Genomic DNA, 13,539 nt, shown 5'->3' on the forward strand with positions numbered 1-13,539 from the left:
AAATTTTGTTTATAAACAAGTATTGGTTGGGATTAACAATTGGTAATTGTGACCAAATTGTAGATTTTGGGCGAACTTGGAGCTTGAGTTTGGAGACGTGTGCAAAGCGGAAAAGGTATGTGAAGCCTACCTCCTTCATTTGGCATGTCTTAGTTAGTATAGGTCGAAATCCGACCCTCGGAAAGGTCCTACCCTCGGAAACGACACCTAAATTTATTCACTATTCATTCAGTAGAATTGAACCCAAAACTTGTGCTTTAAGGTAAAATGATGTTCAAACGTCCGAAACCTTTGGAAATGAAATTGAAATGTCTTGAAACCTTCGTGGATGACCCAATGGGACATAATGACCGTGTTTTCATGTTTGTCACTCGAGTCTCGATATACGTGCATACCGGATTCCCATCACTTGTTTTATTGAAACTTTATAATCCTGTTTTTAAGTTTTCTTGTAGTGTTGCTATTCATCGCTAGTCTCGTCTTATAATGTTTGTTCTTTCAAGGCGAGACGAAGCGACCGTGGTTATTCCATAAGGTAATCGGGGGCTACCGACCTTACGTCACCCCGATAGACACATGACTTTCTTTTGGGTTCTTATGCATGCGTTTATATGATATGTATATGACATGTATATGATATGTATATGAAAATGGGAATTTTGGGAATGGATACATGTTGCGCTATAGACGCATCGCCACCCGGTCGACCGGCGTAATTCCATCCCGACGCGGGATGCCCGACGCGGGACACGTGGAAGCCGACGTATTTCGGCGACATGACTTGTTATTTTCACATGTATATGATACGAAATGTTTTGAACAAAAGTATGTATAAGCAAGCATGACATCGCACCGAAAGGCACTTACAGGTACAGATTATCCGTTTATCTCGTTATATGATCTTTGGTCCCACATGTTGTTATTGCTCATATGTTACATGCTTCACTGTATTATTTTTCATGGCTTACATACTCGGTACACTGCTCGTACTGACCCCTTTTCTTGGGGGCCGCGTCTCATGCCACGCAGTAGACAAAAAGGCCGACGGCTCGACTCCTAGGAGCTTTTTTTCAGCTGCACATCGAGAGACGCTCCAGTTGTTCCGGAGCTACTGTTTTGGGTACTACTCTTTGTATATATTTGAACTCAGCAAAGTCAGTCACTTGTAATTACATGTATTTTGTTTAGAGGCTCGTAGACAGATATGTACAGGTAGATGTTTCACAGCCTAGTTGTCTTTGTCACCGTGTGATATGTCAGTACAGTTGAATACTACTACTCGTTTACATGTATGCTATTATCGATGTTGTTAAGAAAAAAAAATGCCAGTGTTTATACGGCCCACTTAGTAATAAGGACAAGACATATGACAGGGGGTGCCCGGTACAAGTATCGGGTACTCGTCGCGGCCCCTAGTTGGGTCGTGACACGCGTGCATAACCCTCAAGGTCCTCTGCATACTATCAATGCAGTCTTGGTGGTCCATATTTTGCTTTATCACTGAAAATTCTGGAGGGTCTAATCCTAGGAAAGTCTTAGCCCTCGAACTACCTGCCCTATCTGCCTGATCAACACCAACCTCCTGCCGCTGAGCCTGGGTGGCTACCAATCTAGTTAATAACTGTACAACATCCCGCACATCCTGGCCCGGTGCATCTGGCTGAGGAACTGGGGCAGGTGCTAGAGGCGGGGGGTATGTGAAGTCTGAGATGGGCTCTCACTCTGAATCTCATCCCGAGTCCTAGTAGTGCGCTGGGTACGGCTAGTGGCCTCACCAGACACTCCCTTGCCCTTCTGGACAGCTGTAGCTTTCTTGCGAGGCATCGCTGAAATCAGAACAAATCTTTAAAAAGCGAAGTCTTAACACCTGGCTCTATCACATGATCTAAGAGAGAAGGAATGAAAATTTTCCTAAATGTCCTGAAGCCTCATGTTTAAAAGTGTGGTGCACAACACACCCATAACTAAGACTCTACTAGACACGGTCCGTAGACAACCCTAGGACAAGAATCGCTTCGATACCACTTCGTCACGACCCAAACCAACGAGTCGTGACGTGTCCGACCTCTAGTGGCCAAACACCCCTATACTCATATTTGAACCATATCATCAAGGGCCCATAAGTGACTTAAACCGATCTCATACTAGCCTCAAAGGGGTGACATCATGAACTCTCGTACATTTACATACATACAAGGAAAGAACAAAAGTGCAAGCCAACTAGGCCGCTACATATACAAAAGCGAATAGGAGTCGACAAGGCTACATCATCTCGACATACACATTCACACATCTCTACGTACCTCTAGTGGAATAGAAAACTGTAGAAAGGACAGGACAGGGCCCCGTCATACCCATATGCATATACATCTCCAAAAGAATATCATACCAAAATAGACTGCAGCTCCGGATCAAATGGAGCGCACCAACTAATGCTGAGTAAAGGTCCTACTGAGCGGGACCACATATCTACCTACCTGTACTTGTGGGCATGATCGCAGTCCCCCAGGCAATAGGGGAGTCAGTACGAACAATGTACTGAGTATGTAAGGCATAAGAGTAACATAAGTATAAGCATAAGAATCATGAACGAAATCTGGAACTCAAAGCTAAACTGACTGTCTGCATAGATTTGTATGAACCAGTATATGTATAACTGCCAATGCCTCTGTGGGCGCATAATCTGCATGTTCTCAATGATAATCATGCTCATGTATACAAATATTGGTCATAGTGCTGAGGAACGTTCAGCCCGATCCATATCCCATATAATAGTATCGAGGAACGTATGGCCCGATCCATATATCATCATCAAAGTGGCTGATCAAGTGGTAATGCGTATATAACGCCTATCCATTTTTCTATACCCCATGTAAATATAATATACGCGTATATAACGCCTTCTGGTCATGGGTTAATATGCATATGTATATGAATGCAATGCATAACTGAAATATATACATAGAACTCTCGGAGTAACATAAGGTCATATTACCTCCGATGGATAACTTTTGAGCTAACATCATCAACATAAGTAATCTCAAGACCCATGAATAGAAGGAATAATCATACGGGGTATAGGGACATCAAAGACTGACATACTCCTAGTGCTTCTAAGAGTAGAGTAATATGGAAGCTCATTTAATCGCTTGTTGGCTCATAACATAGGATCATGCCAAAATGAAGAAGGAATAGCCTTAACATACCTTAACGTCTCCTTAATCATTTAACATTCTTCTTCCACATTCACAAGATCTACATTTAAAAGGATCATACTAAGGTTAAGTCTTAAAGACACTCCTAAGTTCAAACTAGAATAATTCAAGAGCTAGCGAAAATTTTGGAGCATTTCCCCTATTTTATCGACTTCCATTATATCATCAAATAGCTCCCAATCAACAATGACATTATCATCAATTTCGTAATTAAGAGACTTCATTACATGCCCAAAACTCCTCTTCATAACCTACACACAATAACAATTTCAATACAACTCTGTATACACTCGTATACCAAACTTCCTCATCATCATTACTACCATTCATAGCAAGATTATACCCAATGTACTCTAACAATTACAACTCAAGTCAATTTATTACCCATAACATCATCAACCCACCTTTGAACTTCCTCTTTTGCTTTCTTTCCCTCAATCAAGTTATTCAACAACTAGACATTATTAATAACTTGGAAACAAGTATAAAAACTCACCTTAATCACACAAGAGCAAGCTTTGAATCAAATCAATCACTTGAGTGAAACCCCAACATCAATACCAAAGAAAATCTTGAGTTCTACAAACCCTAGTGAGCCTTCCAACACTTTGATCCTTTGATTCTTGCTATTTGATCTATGATTTCTCTTGGGTTTGTATGGAATATGCTTTAGAGGAGGTTCTAGAGCTTTTAGGAGCTGGGGAGATGTGGGAAATGAGAAAATAGGACAAAGGTTGTCTATTTATACAAAAAAGAAAAAGCTGGCCTGACCAATTAGATGACCATTTATACTGTCCGTATAACTTACACAGTCCGTATAAAGGGACCGTATTATCCCACCATGGAATTACCCTTCTTTGGAATGGTTATATGGACCATTATACGGACCGTATAATTTATACGGTCCTTATAAGTGGTCGTACAACCCAATATTTTTTGAAACTTTCTCGCGTCGATTCGTTCAACTCCCAATCCTTATGGAACCTTATTGACACTTGCATAACACTTTATTAACTATCTAAGGAGCCCTATAGCTCCTCCTCAAGTCATTACAAGAAAATTATTAGCTCAATTGTTACGAAACCTTCTCAACATAACTTGCGTTGGTCTACTCACAATGCAACAAAATCTGAATTCTCCGAGATGTAACGTCAACATCTCATCTATAAAGTTTTGCGGGTCCTCATTTGGTTTCGACCTAAAGAATTTCGGAGGGTCTAAATTAATAAAATCTCAAGCTCTGGCAGTAACAGCCCTATCACCATGACTCGTACCCTGACGCTGGGCCTGAGCAGCTATCAACTGAGTCAACAATTAAATGGCCTCTCGCATCTCTTGGCTTGAAGCTTTAGGTGGAGGAGCTGGAGGTGATAGAGCTGGAGTTGGGGCTCCTCTACACTCCTCTGAAGTGGGTGGAAGAGAGGTCCGGGATGGAACCTCATTCTGGGACTAGCCCTCCTCAACATCTATAGGTAGTGCCCGACCAGTTCTCCTGCCGACCACTGACTTGCCCTTCTGGGCTTCAGAAGCTTTCCTCGTCACAGGTATTACTGAAATCATAACATATGGTTAGGAAAAAGGAAATCCTCACAACATGGCTCTATCGCACGATCTAGGATGAGAAAGAAAGGAGATTTTCCTAAATGTCCTGCAGCCTCTTTTTTATAAGTGTGGTGCACTACACATCATAAACAAGACTCTGCTAGACACGGCTTGTAGACAACCCTCGAACGCAACTCCTCTGATACCAAATTTGTCACGACCCAAACTGGAGGGTCATGACGGGCATCCGGGCCCTACCGACCTAGCACCGCAAACATACTTTCCTACTATGATCAGAAAGGAAATAGAAATCTGCTAAGTCGTATAGGAGATATGCTGATAAGGAATGAGCCTATAAAAATATGCTATACAACCAAACGGAACAAAACTGTACAGTAGTATATAGACCATGTCTAACCATACCATGACTGTCTACAAGCCTCTACTGGATCATATGTCATAAAAAGGTCAGGACAAGGCCCCAACATACCCGTATATGCATAAAAGAATAACATACCAACACTCGACAACAACTCTGGAACAAAAGGAGTGCTCCAATGTCAGCTGAACTGCAACCTACTGAGGCGGATCACCAATCTATCTATCTGCACCTGCGGGCATGAAACGCAGCGCACCAAGAAAAGGACGTCAGTACAGACAATGTACTGAGTATGTAAGGCATGAGAATAGTAAGAAAGAGACATAAGAGAACGTAGGAGGACATAAAACGTAATAAATGCAATCTATATATCTGACCTACCTCTGTAGACCAATGATGTACATAAATGCTATGCATGTATGCATGAGGTCATACATATATATATGCGTATATAATGCCAGTCAAGCCACCGTGGGCATCCCATTGTATTGTATCGGCCGGCATCATCATCATGATCATCATCGTATTATCATATGACCAGCAGATCAGGTGGTAATTCGTATACGCCTTCACCTTCCCCATACTCCATACATATACATATAATACATAATATACGTGCATATAGAGCCTGAGGCATCACAGGTCTGTATATGCATAGGTATATATAAATGAAATGCAATGCAAGACATGATAAGAGTACAAGTAACTCTAGAGACCATACTGAATCTAAAGAAAGATTTTCTGAAAATAACACTATGGAATAAGAATCAGATGGATCATACCTAACTCTAAGAGTAGAATCATTATGGATTTAACGCTACGTGTACGTCTTGTTCATAAGGATCATGCCAAAAAGAAAGAAAAAAAAGGACAACCTTAACATACCTCGTCGTCTCCTTAACTACTCAACGCCTATCTTTCGAACTTGCGAATCTACATTTAAGATGATTCATACTAGGGTTACGTCGTTGAAACTCTCATAAGGTCAAACTAAATTAATTAGTAAGCTAACAAGAATCGGACAGTATTTCCCCTATATCATCTACTTCCACCAAATTCCTAAACAACTCCCAAACAACAATAAAACATCAACAATATCATAATCTAAAGATTATATTCAAATTATACTCAATTCATCCCCAAAACTTCTTTTCATAATCAACTTATAATAACAACTTCAACATAACACCTTATGACCTTTTCTCTAATTTCTTTTCCTCAAATCTTAGCATAATTACCATATAAACTCATAAGCATGAACCTAAGATGAAATGTTACTTTAAAATTTAAGAACACTCCAATTCAAAGGTTACTCCACCTTAAAAATACTCACCCAAGCTTCTTCAAGAAGAGGAGACAAATTTAAACCTCACTTTGAAACCCTAAATAATTTAATCTTCACCTTGATCTTTGAGTTAGGCTTGGAGATGCATTTGAATATATTTGGAGAAGTCTCTAGAGCTCTCTTGAACTTGGGGTTATGTTTAAAATAATTTAAATGAAGAGGGGTCATCATATATAAAATCTGGAAAATTCCATCGACCTTGCATTATACTGGCCGTATACCTGGCAGTATAACATTATACGGCTAACTTTCCGGCAGTATAACATCACACGGTCCGTATAGTTGGCCGTATAATGTCACCTCAAATTTCTGCTTCTCTATAAATTTTTAAAATCCTTAAATACGATCCATATCTCAAAATACGGACCATCTCTCACTTATACTGCCCATATCCTATATTTTCCAGAAATAACTTTTGACGAACCTTTCTGATCGATTCACTTATTCTCTAATCCTTCCGTAACTTACCAAACATGAACTTAAACACTTATAAGAATAAGTGAAGCCTACCTAACCACACATACTTTCAAGGACAAATCCCGGTGTCCAAACTAAGATAACTTTCATATGACGATTCTAAATGTATAAAACCACAAGGTATAACATATAGGACCTTTAGGAATTGGTTAGCCTTCTTTCAGATCCAAATCGTGCTCTAGAGCTGAGTCATAGGAGTTTGGTTTTAAACTTACATGTTGGTATTTGTATACAGAGATGCCTGTGACCATAAATACTACAGTTAGCCGAAGGGCTAATAAAAATTATGTGTGCACCAGATGTGCAAGTATCATGCCAGAGCTTCAAGTGTGAGTATTTATCTCAATGGTCCAGAAAGAAGGTAATGATAGCATACAAAGGTAAAGTATGAGTTTTAGAGGGTAAAGGAAGTAAAGTAAAGGGGGTACGAGGTCCTAAACAGATAAGACTATAAAGTAATTGGAAATCAGATAGGGTAACACAAGCGTTATTGTCCTATTTCAGCAGTGATAGAATTATAATGAATAGCATCCAACCTCGCTTATGATTTATAGGCGTCAATAGACGCAATGTTATAAAGACATGAGATATCGAGATAGAGAATAAGGGCTAGAGTGATCTTTAGTACTGAGCAAATTGATAGAACTGGATAACATCATCGATAAGTATTATGAGCATGTTTATAGTGTACCACTTTAGGCGTTATATATGTGGTGTGCCCGCACATTGTATAGTATACGAATTCCTGAAGTGATTAGAAGATTCAGCGGCTAGGTATTCGAATCCTTATAAACAGAGTGAGTATTCACCTCAGTATGACCCGTGCCCTAGTGAAAGAGAAAATATAAGCAACCAGAGAAAAAAACCCGATTGAAGAAAGAGAAGCTAGAAATGAAAGAACGTCTTTCTAGAATTTACCAACATAAGAAAAGCGTTGAAAATGGTAGTAAGAGATTGGTAGAAGGATAAGTGAAGTGTTATGAAGAGATACGAGAAATGATTAAGATCGTAAGTCAAACTATGGTAGTATAGTCAGGTTTGTAATAAGTAAGCGTAAAGGGCAAGAGAAGGTGAGTGTAGAGGGAATAAAGAGGAACAAGTTATAGGACTATGTCTCCATTATAAGAAGTGATTAAGCTAAATGCGAGTTAGCAACTCGAAGGGTCTTTGTAAAAGATGGTATAGCGATACTTGCAAAGAAAGAGAGTTGATCGTAAAAGAATAAACTATAGAAGAAAGACCCTTGAGGGTTAACAAGAGAGAGATCGCCCTCAGACAAGCATCATAGGTAAAAGTTAAGTTAATCAAGATTGAGTATGTCAGTTGTGAATACATGGCACTCTAGGTATGGAAGTGATTTAGTTGTCCTTAATAAGAGAGGATTATACTAAAGTGAGTTATGAGTTATCAGAAGTACGATGAATTATAAAAAATGTTGAGGTAACAATCTGACTCTACTAGAGGGAAACCCTTGAGCATGAGGTGATGGCCCTTTTCCCAGAGAGGAGATAATACGATAAAGTATATCGTCCGAAGCAGAACCACGTGTTTTGTTTAGTGACAGAGTGAAAAGGAGGATTACGACAAAGAGGTTTAAAACGAATAAGATTGTATTAATCCAGACTCTACAGCTGTGATTCGACCCCAAAATATTATGTAAATATAAGTGCTAGGAAGGGGAACAGTAGCAACCCCCTGGATAGAGATGCCAATTGACGATAAGTGGGACAGAACATTTGAGATTCGGGGACTTAATATGAGGTATAAATAAAGATAAGGGGACATAAGGCCCCAAGAGGAATTACTAGGAACTCAGATATAAAAGATGAATAGATTTGGGCGAGCAGTAACGGATTGACGTAAAGTTTAGTTATGACTAGTCAAGAGATTACAGGCGAGCCATTAGATGATACAGAATTATGCATTATAGAACGGTCCTGTTACACCCCGTACTTCGTACGTCGGAATATTCTAAGTTGGTTGCGACGAGGTATGGACAAGACTTTTAATTTTCGGTTTTGTTGATTTTGTCTCAATGCATAAGTCGCATATTCATTTTTGCGGGTATGAAGTGTTAAGGGTAAGATGGGAATAAGGAAAAAAATTAGAGAATGAAAGTTGGAAGAATTTTGGGACCAAAAAAGGAATTAAGAAAACTTGGAAATCATTGAAGTTGAGGGGCCAAAGTGGCCGGCCAAGATAATTGTGGGCCAAGGCCACATGTTCTCATTTTACTTGGAAATTTAAAAGATGACCAAGTCATCTTTTCCTTCATTTATCCATAGAGAGTTCAAGAAACATTGAGAGAAAGGGAGAGAGCACCATTCGCTCTCTCTTGGCCGAGCAACACCAAGAAAAAAAAGGGGTGAAGAGAAAAAAAAAAACAATAGTTTCCTCAAACAATTCTACTCTTGGGAAGGTGCTAAACAACATGAGATAGTTGTTGAATTGAGCAAAGCTCTTATTCTTGTGAAACTCCCCCATGGCCGTATGAACAAGTAGAAGGGAGAAGGTAAGTTCCAAGTCTCTTTTATGTGTTATGCATGATTTGTTGACGTTGTAGTACGTAGAAATGAATGAAAGATATGAAGATATAGATGTTGAAGTTGAACCGTGGATGATGACTTTTGGCCGTGCATGTGTATGGTATGTTAGGAGTGGTGAATTAATTCTAATTAGCATGTTTTGTTTGTTGTGGAGTGAAGAAAAGGATGAAAATCATGCCTATGTGTTTGGATGGTGTTGGCCGAATAGGTCCCTTTGTGTAATTGGGAATGAACAAATTGTCGTTAGCGTTTTCGTTATCGTCGGATTGTGTGATGAAAAATGCAAGTTTGACGACTTAAAACAATGTTATGTTAGTTATGGGATGGTTTGGAAGTTTATGTACATTTTATGTGATTTTTGTATTTATGAGAATTGCTTTGTTAAGGCGTGGATTATTAGTGAAATTTATGAATTTGGAAGGAAAGGATATATTTGGTGTTGTTCTCGGGTTTGGAAGTAATTTCGGGTAAGTTGGAATAATATTTGGTTGGTTGGAAATATTGTATGAATTGCTTGAAGTGTTCATGTATATTATTTGAATGGGTTTGGATCAGTAATTAAACGGATGAGCGTTAATGATAGTTTGATTATATGTGGTTCGTTTGATATATGAAGTTGAATGGAACATAATCGGAATGTGTTGGAATATTTGAAGAAGAGTTATTAGCATTATAATGTACTCTGAATGAATTGATAATGTTGTTGGAATGGTAATTGGTGTTGTTGTGTTGAAGAATTGGCCGAGTTCAATTCTCGGGGTTGGTGAATATATAGGGAAAATGCTGCCGAGTCAGAGTGCATTTGTATGGTGTTCAAAGTTATGATAGAGACTTTGCAGACAGTGTCGAGTGTATGATATGTCGGGTCTGTTTTGTAAGCGGCTACGTAAGCCGGTGTGTCTGTATGCATTATGCCACCGATGTGTTTGGCAAGCGGCTATATAAGCCGAAGTACTGTTATGCCTTATTACAGTTTTCATACGATTGCAGATTTTATTTGGTTTGGAAAAGAAAAAAAGAAGCGAAAGGCATGTTTGTTTTCTGAAAAATTTTCATATCGTGTGTATGTTATGTTTTGTGGGCCCAGTGTGGTCATGAGTGTTACGTTAGTCAGCGGGTTCGCTCGGCCCTAGGTAAAGGTCGGGTGCCCATCATACCCTATCGGAAATTAGGGTGTGACAGGTCCAAGTGCATGAAGTTTCAGTTTCACAGATGCACTATCGAGACTCGTATTTCAGAAAAGAGTAACGACAGAGAAAGTATATCATAAAGTAATTCAAAAGACAAAAGGGTCACTAAGCCTACAATTCAAAGCATACGCTTAAAGTTTATACTCTGAATCAACATTTACAGAGAAGGATAAAAATGAAAGCAATGGAAGGTGAATGCGGGCAGTTCAAAACACCTAAGACTCTATAGGAATACATGACAATAGACTCATAGCATAATACGAACAAGAAAATTCTTTCTGAAGTGCAATTAATAAGAGGTGTTAGCTAAGAGATTAAGAAGGATAACTTGATCCAAGTATAGAGATCTAAAGTAGAGATTACAGAAAAGTCGATCTCTCGTGGTGATTTCTTTAGGATTCATATGTATCCAATAAGGAAGTACGTTAATAATGCAATACCGACTAATACTTGAGGTTATGTGTATAAGAAGTTCCAAGATTGTGAGAACTGAGATAAGATAATGCATTTGTGATGCATATGTAAGAATGAATAAGGAAAGAAAAATTTATTATGCTTAAAGACAATTGAGAAAGTACGAAAAGAATTACCGACCCATGAACCAGAGTTGGCAGCAGTTACGCATGCGTTTAAGATATGGCGTACATATTGACGTCTTTGCAGATTATAAGAACCTCCAGTATGTCTTTAAGTAGAAATAGCTGATGTCATGACAAGTTGCCCCTACTAAGTCATAAAGCATCCTTTAGGATTAGTCATGCTAATACAAAGATGTACGAGCCTTTATAGGAGTACAACAGTCTATGGGATTGAAATATAAGTAAAGATGATCCTCCTCGAGGGTGGAGTTATTTAGAAAGATAGTCTATAAGCTGAATAATACAAAATGAGGAAGGTAGAAGAGCAAGAACATAGCGTTACTGAAAGATTACGATGTAAAGATTCTATATCATCCAGTAAAGGCTACTGTTGTAGCCGACACCTTTAGTTACAGATCTATGAGTATTTTAGCAAACATGGGAGTTGAGAAGAGAGAAAATCAGTCGAGAGCTATATCAGCTAGCTAATTTGAGATTCTGACTATTAGGCTCAGATGATAATAGAGTTACCATTTAGGACACAACCGTATCATCCTTAGTAACAGAGGTAAACGAGCGACAGTACGAGGACCATATTCTATTTTAGCCTAAAGAGAAAATCCAGCAGAATGAGTTGGCGGTCTTCATGTTAGATGAAAGGGGTCTTGAGATATCGAGTCCGCTTATGTGTTCCAGATATAGCGAGATTATGGCATCCGATAATAACAAGGGGTTTACCCCGCCCATATGATAAGTATGACTCCAGTTGGGTGATTATTAATAGCCCAAAGTCATCACAAGTAATATTTAGAGGTGTGACAACAGGACCTAGAGTTTCGTTTTGATGATTCGGTATCCCTGAAAGTTTCACCTATGAAAGGCGATACGGGATTCGATAAGAAAGCCAAGCTTTGCCAAGGTATGTTGATCCGTACAGAGTCATTGGAGGATAAACCAAGTAGCCTATGAGTCAAAGTGGCCATCAAATAAGTTTATATATATATATATATATATATATATATATATATATATATATATATATATATATATATATGGGGATGATCCTTTTTGAGAGATGTTTATCATTTACAGATTTCCAGAGTTCGGCCTTGTCGGCCTTAAATGTTATGTTTTATTCACAGTTGGCCTTGTTGGCCCAGATTTATGTATGTATGTCTGGAGTTCATGAGTTACAAATGGTAGGCTCGGTGTTAAGTAAGCCAACGGGTCCCGGTCTCGCTCCCCAGATTTGGGGCATGACATCAGGACTTCTGGACTGCCTAGCTTGCTGTTCGAGCTCTAAAGTGAGGTGTGACCTCACTATGGGCTTCGCTCAACGAGATCTACAGTGAGGTCCTACCTCGCTTTGAGCTTAGCTCAGCAAGCTCACTGGTCTAAAATGTACTTAGAAAATTTTCTAAAATTTTCTCCTTTTGGTCACTACACCTCGCTAAGCGAAGTCTATGGCATGACTCTGTCTCGCTTTGAGCTTAGCCCAAAGGAGCTCCTTGGTACACTTTAACACTAAGCCAAAATTTCATGTTTTTCAACTTTCGCATGGCTTGCCTCGCTGGGCGAGGTCTATAGCGAGCCTTGGTCATGCTTTGGGAATCGCTTAGCAAGCTCCTACGGCTCTGAAACACTTAGAAAATTTTGCTCTTCTGATTCCATGGTTCTATACTTTAGTGTGGAAGTATGGAATGCTACACGAGTCCTCAGTTTCTCTATCGCTAACTAAGTCGACCACGGGTTTTGTGGAACTTAAGCTATCTTGAGCATCCATGGCATCAAGCCAACCTTTTGGGATGACAAGAGGATTTTAAGAGCCTGGGGATCATGGGTAGAATTTACTTGGGGTGTTTCAAGCTTATATGTGAGCTTAAGGGGGTTCTACCGAAGTGTTTGGAATGTAATAATAGATTAATCATGTTTAGACAAAACGTATGAAAAAAGTCAATCACACAATCATATAATCACATAAGGCAATCACGTAAAAAGGATCTAATGTGTGCCCTACGTTCATGTGGCCTTTTTATGCCAAGATCTATCTAGCGTTCCGAAAGATAAATGTGCCAATTGTAAATCATTCCACTGCACCCATAATCAAAATTTTATATATAATAATATTCCCCTATGGGTTACAAAATGTAGCAAGCCAAAAGAAGATTATAATAATAGATAGAAATATAAAGAAATCAAGTTCAACTACTACTGAGGAGTGGAGGATGATCCCTAGTCGGTCCGAGCCCTCTTGGCCTTCCTAAGAG

This window comes from Lycium ferocissimum, chromosome 11 (assembly GCF_029784015.1).
Source record: "Lycium ferocissimum isolate CSIRO_LF1 chromosome 11, AGI_CSIRO_Lferr_CH_V1, whole genome shotgun sequence".
Lineage (NCBI taxonomy): Eukaryota > Viridiplantae > Streptophyta > Magnoliopsida > Solanales > Solanaceae > Lycium > Lycium ferocissimum.